This window comes from Vombatus ursinus, unplaced genomic scaffold (assembly GCF_900497805.2).
Source record: "Vombatus ursinus unplaced genomic scaffold, bare-nosed wombat genome assembly UNPS02007460.1, whole genome shotgun sequence".
NCBI classification, from domain to species: domain Eukaryota; kingdom Metazoa; phylum Chordata; class Mammalia; order Diprotodontia; family Vombatidae; genus Vombatus; species Vombatus ursinus.
In genome coordinates, this window is record NW_020947238.1 from 1,382,267 (window position 1) to 1,390,598 (window position 8,332).

Sequence of the window (8,332 nt, forward strand, 5' to 3'; positions counted from 1 at the left end):
ACATACTAGAAAGGACACTGAATTATTTGTATGAATAGTTGACTTTCACTTCAGCTTGGCTCTGTGTCTTACAAGGTCACATGAACCAGTCATTAAAATTCTCCAATAATTTCATTCAATGCAATGTGACAAATATTTGTTAAACACCTCATATGTGCTCTTTTAGGGTATACAAAGACAAAAAATGACCCCAAGAAGGTACTTCAGAGAAGATGGGATTAACAATTTAGACCTGGAATGGACCATAGAGTATATCTAATCCAACTTTATCATTTTAAATTTGATGATTTTGAGGACTAGAAAGGTGTAATAGCACCAAAAACGTAAGATGGGAGAGATACCAGAGTCTAACTGTTCAAATAACCTTACTTTACGTAACAGGAAATTGAGATCTAAAGATGAACAAATGACTTGGCCAAAGTCTCACAGTGTGAGAGGCAACATCTGAACCCATGTCGCAGAAACATGGATATAGAGCTGGAAGGTGCCTTTGAAAAAGGAAGTCATGTAATACAAACCCTCCTTTGACAGAGGAGCAATGACAAACAAAAAAAACAAATTGAGATTGTTATTCTTAGGAAGTGAAAATGACAAAGGGAAAGCTAAAAAAGGGGGCAGGGATGTCTTTGAAGCAGCTGGAGATGCAGAATTGAAATGAGGATTGATGTATTATTCCAATAGAGATTACAGTTGAATCCATGGAATTAGATTAGATTAGATTACAAAGAGAATAAGAAAAGCCTTGGGCTAAAGACCAAGCCATGAGAAGGAGGTAATTGATATAAAGAAAGTCCCAATAGAAACAAAATTTTTATAGCAGCACTTTTGTTTTTGGTAGTAGAATTAGAAACAAAGTAGATGTCCATCAATTAGGGAATAGTTAATGAATGGTGATACATTGATGTAGTAATGGAATTACTATTATTTTGTAAGAAATGTTGAATGTATTGAATACGAGGAACTGTGGACTTACATAATATGCAGAATGAAGTAAGGAGAGCCAAGAAAACAATATACAAGATTAAAGTAATGAAAATGAAAATAGCATTCACAAAACAAATGAAAATGATTGTTATAGAATGAAAAACAATAAGCATGACCCCTCAAAAGATATATGATAAGACACTTTGCGTAGCTTCTTTGCAGATGTGGAAGGTACACAGGTTTGTGTTATAACAAATCATTTCACATTTTTGAATGCATTTAACATTTTTTCTTCCTCTTTTTTCTTTAAAAATATTGTCAAATGAGATGCTTTTCTTATGGAAAGATTTCCACATTAGGAGTTTTAAACACTTCTGGAAACATATCTCCTGAACAAAAATGAAAACAAGAAAAGAAATAACAAAATTAAGTGGAAAATCCAAATGCAAAGAATACTAATAAGAAATCTTGGATTTATTAGCATGGAAGCAAAGAGAATGTTGCTGAGACTAACCCTAGTTTATGATTTGGCAATCCCACTTTTTGGAAATCAGTGCATTACATACAAAAAAAAATTTTCATCTAGTTTTTTTTTACTTCTCAATTTTTTTTCCCAGAAAGTTGTTTAGAACCCTAAATAAACCAAAGAACAATTAATACCTCTCAAATAAGATGAGTCTTGAAATAAATTAAAACAAATGAGAAAGACAGAGAGAAGCATAGAGAAAAAAAAACAGACAGGTATAGGCAGATACACACACACACACACACAGGAAAAAAGAGAGAGAAAAAAGAGAGACAGAGAAAGAGAGAGAGAGACAGAGACAGAGACAGAAAGACAGAGAGACAGAGACACAGAAAGAGGTTTTCTTAATTCCTTATATATGTTGGAAACTAAACTTTTACTAGAAAAAATAATATTTTGACTGATTTGACTGTTTATCTTTAAATTTGTGCAAAAGCTTTTCACTTTCTTATAATTAAAGTTATCTGTTTTATCATTTGGTATTGACTCTATCATGTTTGGTTAGATATTCATATCACACTCATAGGTTTGTTTTTTTTTCTCAATTTTAAATAGTATGATCTGTAATATTAAGGACATGTATTCATTTAGAATGAATTGTAGAATATACAGTGAAGTGTTAGTCTAAGTCTCGTTTCTCCCAGACTGTTTTCCAATACTCCCAACAGTTGTTTTTTTCTTAACTAATAAAACTCACACTAAATTTCCAAGTTATTTATGTGTTGTTTTTTTTTTTTTTTCATTTCATCAGGCAATGAGCCACTCAGTTGCTTCATTTATGATTCTTCTTTTCTTGGGGAATGGAGCCAAGATGTTGAATTAAAGAAGAAACTCTCTTAAGCTTTCCCAAATTCCCCTCCAAACAAATTTAAAATCATGTCTCAAAAGGACTCATGCAGAGGGCAGACACAACCAAAAAAAAAAAGGAGAGAAACAATTTTCCACCCCAAGACAAAAAAAAAAGAATATTTCAAGAAATTATTAAGGTAAACTGCCCTGATATCCTAGAACCAGAGGGTAAAATAGGAACTGAAAAAATCCACCAATCACTTCTTGAAAGAGATCCCAAATGAAAACTCCAAAGAATATTATAGCTAAATATGAGAGGTCCCAGGTTAAGATAAAAAGAAAGTAAGCAGCCAAAAAGAGATCATTTAAATAGCACGGAGTCACAATCAGAATAACACAGGATTTAGCACCTTCTTCATTAAAGGATCAGAGGGCTTGGAATATGCTATTACAGAAAACAAAGAAGCTAGGATTACAATCAAGAATCATCTACCCAGAGAAACTAAGTATACAGGGGGAAGGGAGAATGGATATTTAATGAAATTGAGGACTTTCAATAATTCCCAATGAAAAGACCAGAACTGAATAAGAAATATGATTCTTAAACACAAGACTCAAGAAAAACATAAAAAAGGTAAACAGGAAAAAGAAATCATAAGGGATTCAATAAGGTTAAATTGTTTATATTCCTACATGGGAAGATAATACTTGTAACTACTAAGAACTTTATCATTACCAGGGCACTCAGAAGGAGTACACATAGCACATACTTGATGTGAACATGAGTTGATTATGATGTAATGACATCAAAAAATGAAAGGGTAAGAAAGAGTGGTACATTGGGAGGAGGGAGAAGGGAGAGATAAAACAGAGTAAATGATCCCATAACAAAAGATCTGTGAAAGAGCTTTTACAGTGGAGAGCAAGATGGGGGGTGGTCATATTGGAACCTTATTTCACCAAAATTGACTCAAAGAGGAAATAACATACTCAGTTGAGTATAGATATTTATGTCAGCCTGTGAGATATTAGGATGAGAGAGGTATGAAAGGAGTGGGATACAGAAGGTGGGTGAATTCAAGAAGGTGGTGGTCAAAACAAGAGGCACTTGTGAGGAGGCACTGGTTGAAAGGAGAGAGAGAAAGAGAGAGAGAGGAGAGAGAGAGAGAGAGAGAGAGAGAGAGAGAGAGAGAGAGAGAGAGAGAGAGAGAGAGAGAGAGAGAAGGATAAACATGGGGAAAAGAGGATGAAGAGAAATAAACAATAATGATAATTGTGACTGTGAATGGTATGAACTCACCCGTAAAACAGAAGCAGGCAGCATAGTGGATTAAAAATCACAATTTTACAATATGTTGTTTACAAGACGAATATTTGAAGCAGAGACACTCCTAGAATAAAGGTAAGAGGCTGGAGCAAAATCTGTTATGTTTCAGCTGAAGGAAAAAAAAAAGCAGAAATAGCAAGCATGCTCTCAGACAAAGCAAAAGCAAAAATTGATCTCGTTAAAAGAGATAAGCAAGGAGATTATATTTTGCTAAAAGGTACCATAGACAATAAAGTAATATCAATACTAATCATATACACACCAAATGGTATAGCATCCAAATTTTTAAAGGAGAAATTAAATGAGTTACAAGAGGAAACAATTAAATTATATTAATGCAGAAACCTTAAGTTTCCCCTCTCTGAACTAGATAAATCTGACTAAAAATAAATAAGAAGGAATTTAAGGAGCTCAATAGAATTTTAGAAAAGTTAGATAGGATAGACTTTTGGAGAAAATTTAATGGGAATAGAAAAAAATACACATTTTTTCTCAGCAGTTCATGGAAACTACACACAAAATCTCCATGCACCATGGAACAAAACTCACAATGAAATGCAGAAAAGCAGAAATATTAAATACATTCATTTCAGGTCTAATCCAATAAAAATGGATTCAATAGAAGTCTGTGAAAAGATAGATTAAATTATTTGGAAACCAAATAATCTAATCCCAGAAAACAGTATTAGGTCAAAGAACAAATAGTAGAAGCAGTCAGTAATTTCATTAAAGAGAATGACAACAAGGAGACAACATAACAAAATTTATGAGATGCAGACAAAGCAGTATTTAAGGGAAAATGTATGTCTCTAAGGGATTACTACAAGAAAAAAATAGAGAAAGAGCAGATCAATGAATTGGACATGCAACTAAAAAAAAAACCTAGAAAAATGAGAAATTCAAAAAAATCAACACTAAATTGGAAAAAAATGGTTAATTTGATATAAAAAAGAAACAAGAAAATGAAATTACCAATATCAAAAATGAAAATATTTCACCAACAGTTAATATGAAACTAAAGTAATAATTCAGAACTATGTTGGCCAACTATATGCCTACAAATCTGAGAATCTAAGTGAAATGGGTGAATATTTACAGATTAAGAACTCAGATTAAGAAAAGTGGAAAGAGAATACATAAATAACTCTCTTAGAAAAAGAAATTGAATAATCAGTAAATGAGCTCCTTCAGAAAAACATCACCTGGATTACATGGATTTACAAGTAAATTCTGAAAAAAAAAGAAAGGTATTTAAGTACCAATTCATATCAAATAAGAAAAGGTCAAAATATCAAAGAAATATCAATAAAAAATGAAATAAGGCTGCCAAATAGTACTAGATTTCAAAGTATATTACAAAGCAGTCATCATCAAAAGCATCTTATACTGGCTTAGACATAGATTAGTGAATCAGTAGAATAAATTAGGTACAAAATACACAATAGTAAATGACCATGGTAATTTAGTGTTTGATGCACCCAAAGATCCAAGATTTTGGGATAAGAACTCAACATTTGACAAAAAATAATTGCTGAGAAAATTGATAAATAGTTTGGAAGAATATAGTTACAGGGGAACACCTCACTCCATACTCTGAGATAAAAATGGATAAATGATTTAGACATAAAGGGTGACATCAGAAGTAAACTATGGGAGCATGGACAAATGTACCTGTCATATTTATGGATAAGAGAAGAATTTATTACTAAAGAAGACAGAGATAGGTCATGTAAAATAAAATGGATAATTTTGATTACATGAAAATAAAAATTAAAAAAAGCTTTTGAACAAACAAAACTAATGCAGCCAAAATTAGAAGGAAGAAAGGAAACAGTTAAAAAAAATACAGCAACTTTCTTTAATAATGCCCTCATTTCTCAAATATATAGGGAACTGAGTCAAAATTATTAAAAAAATAAGAGCCATTCTCAAATTGGTAAAGTGTTAAAGTAAATGAAGTTTTCAAAAGAAGAACTCAAAGCTATCAAAGTTACATGAAAAAATGTTCTAAATCAATACTGATTAGAGAAATAAAAATTAAAACAACTTTGAAGTACCACTGATTGGCTAGCATGACAGAAAAGGAAAGTGACAAATGTTCGAGGGAATGTAGAAAATATGGGACACTAATGTACTCTTAGTCAAGATGTAAACTACTCCAATAATTCTTGAGAACAATTTGGCACTCTGTCTAAAAGGCTATAAACTGTACATAACCTTTGACCCAGCAATACCACTATTAGATTTATATATCAGAGATAAAATAAAAGGAAAAATGTCTTATTTGTACCAAAAATATTTATAGAGCTCTTTTTGTGATGGCAAAGTATTGGAAATTGAGCAGCTACCCATCAATTGAGGAACTGCTGATCAAGTTGAGCCATATGGTTGTGATGGAATATGATAGTGGTATAAGAAATAATGAGCAGAATAGTTTCAGGAAATTCTGGGAAGATTTATATGAATTCATTCAAAGTGAAATGAGGAGAACCAGGAGAATATTGTTCATAGTAATAGTAATACTGCATGATAATCAGCTGTGAAAGATTCATCTATTCTCAGCATTAAAATGATTCAAGACAATTCCAAAGGATCCATGATGAAAAATACACCTACCAGATTGACTAAAATGATAGAAGAGGAAAGTGAGAAATGTTGGAAAGGATATGGAAAAAATTAGGACACTAATTAATTGTTGGTGGAATTGTAAAATGAGCCAACCATTCTGGAGAGCAACCTGGAATTATGCCCACAGTTATTAAACTACCTATACACTATGACCCAACAATACCACTACTTGGTCTATTTCTGAAGATAATTAGGGTAAAAGAACCTATGTGTTGTAAAACATTTAAAGCGGCTCTCTTTCTGGTGGGAAAAACTAGAAATTGCAGAGATGCCCATCAATTGGGGAATGGCTGAACAACGTGTGGTATACAATTGCGATTGAATATTACTGTGCTATAAGAAATGATGAGTTCAATGATTTTAGAAAGGAAAAAAATCATAGAAAGACTTGCCCAAAATAATGAAGGGTGAAATGAGCAGAACCTAGAGAACTTTGTGTATAGTAGCAGCAGTATTGTTTTAAGAATGACTTTGAACAAATAAGTTATTTTGTCTATAATAAATATGCAAATTAGTATAAAGAACATATGAAGAAAGATGCTATCTGCATTAAAGGAGAGAACTGATAATTAGAAGTATGTATAGAATAATTTTATCTCTCTCTCGCTCTCTCTCTCTCTCTCTCTATATATATATATACTTATTTGTGTCACTTAGTAGCTGTCTCTATGGTGGGGAGGAAAGAAGATAAAAGGAAATTTACATGATAATTTTGTTGCATATTTGAAAGGAATGGCAAGTTGTGCATGGTAGATTTGTAGTTTCATATTTTTTATCATACCATGTAATGGAAATGCTTGTTTTATTCCATATATGAACACTCCCAAGAAAAAGTTTCACTGGTGTTCTGCACTCTGTGAGATTGAGGATCTTGGGGACCATGCTCCATAGCAATGAAACCAAAGCCACCAATTAAGCAATCAGAAAGCTACAATAATTGAGTACATGATTATTCCTCTTTTCACACATTCTTTGTTTTCTTCTTCCAGAAGTTGGTGGAATTGATTGTTTGATAATCTAACATCTTAAGAAAATAACATCTATAATAGCAACATTATCTGGTGTTTCTTCAACTATGTCCAAATTTGAAAGACTATGTGTATTCCAGGACTGAAAATGATGACTGGAAACTTGAAATTTTATTTCTTGAGATAAAATCTGATCTGTGACATGTGGAATCACTACTGACCAACTGTCTGTTTTGTCCTGTGGCATTTTTGGTGAGAAACATATTTCTTTTCATCCTGTCAGCTGTACAGACTTGGTGATGACTTGGTTTTTCCTTTGATTGTAACTTTTCATCTTCTTTTTAGGGGGTTGGAGGGAGGTCCCTTCCTAAGTTCAGAAGATTGAGTGGTTTCTCACTTAATGTCAGAACATGGGGAGGTGTTTTAATGGCTAGAGTTTGAAGGCTGTTAACTGGATAAAGTAATGGTCTGCTCATGTTGAAGATAGACTATCTTCATTATTACCTGTTATAACCATCCTCTTTGGAATTGTACCATTGGACTAGCATTTGGGACTCCTTCTTGGAATCTTGTCTCCAACTCAGAAGGTAATAAAGCTACTTTTATTTATCTATTTTTTTCTGGAACCCTCATTCTCTTGATAATCCCTTTAGTGTATTCCATCTCTTTGTGGATGTGATTCATTTCTGCCGTATCACCTGTGAGAGAAGGAAATTTTGCCCCACTTATCCTTCCTAAAGGAGTGTCAGTGCTTTATTTTTTGCTCATTTTGGCAATGTATGTGTACCTTTACATAGACTATTCAAACATTACTACCCTGTGGCTCTGTTTATATAATTCCCATACAGGCTTGATTTCTTTTTTCTTTTGAGCTTTAGAAAAGATCATGAACACTACTTTCCCAGAAAAAAAAAATTTCATCTATGTCTTCCTATGTGCACTATCTGCTTCTGAGCTTCATACCAAATTATTGAACTTGTTTCAGCTAAGGTGTTCTATACTTGTTGCTCTCTTCAATGAGGGCTTCTTGGGCAGGTTCCCCTGGTAGGAGACCTCTGGTTGAATACTCTCAGAGGTTGTAGACTAGTCTCATGAAGGCACCAGGGAGAGGCAGTGAAATATAATATGTCCCAGCAATAGCTCTGGAGAGAGCTGATTGACTTTTAAAGG

The 8,332-nt window shown here is 33.0% G+C and overlaps 1 pseudogene; it reads right to left on the minus strand.

Moving 5' to 3' along the window:
- Positions 1–7,287: 7,287 nt before the first annotated feature.
- Positions 7,288–7,930, minus strand: LOC114033814 (annotated as a pseudogene).
- Between the last annotated feature and the right edge of the window lie 402 nt (positions 7,931–8,332).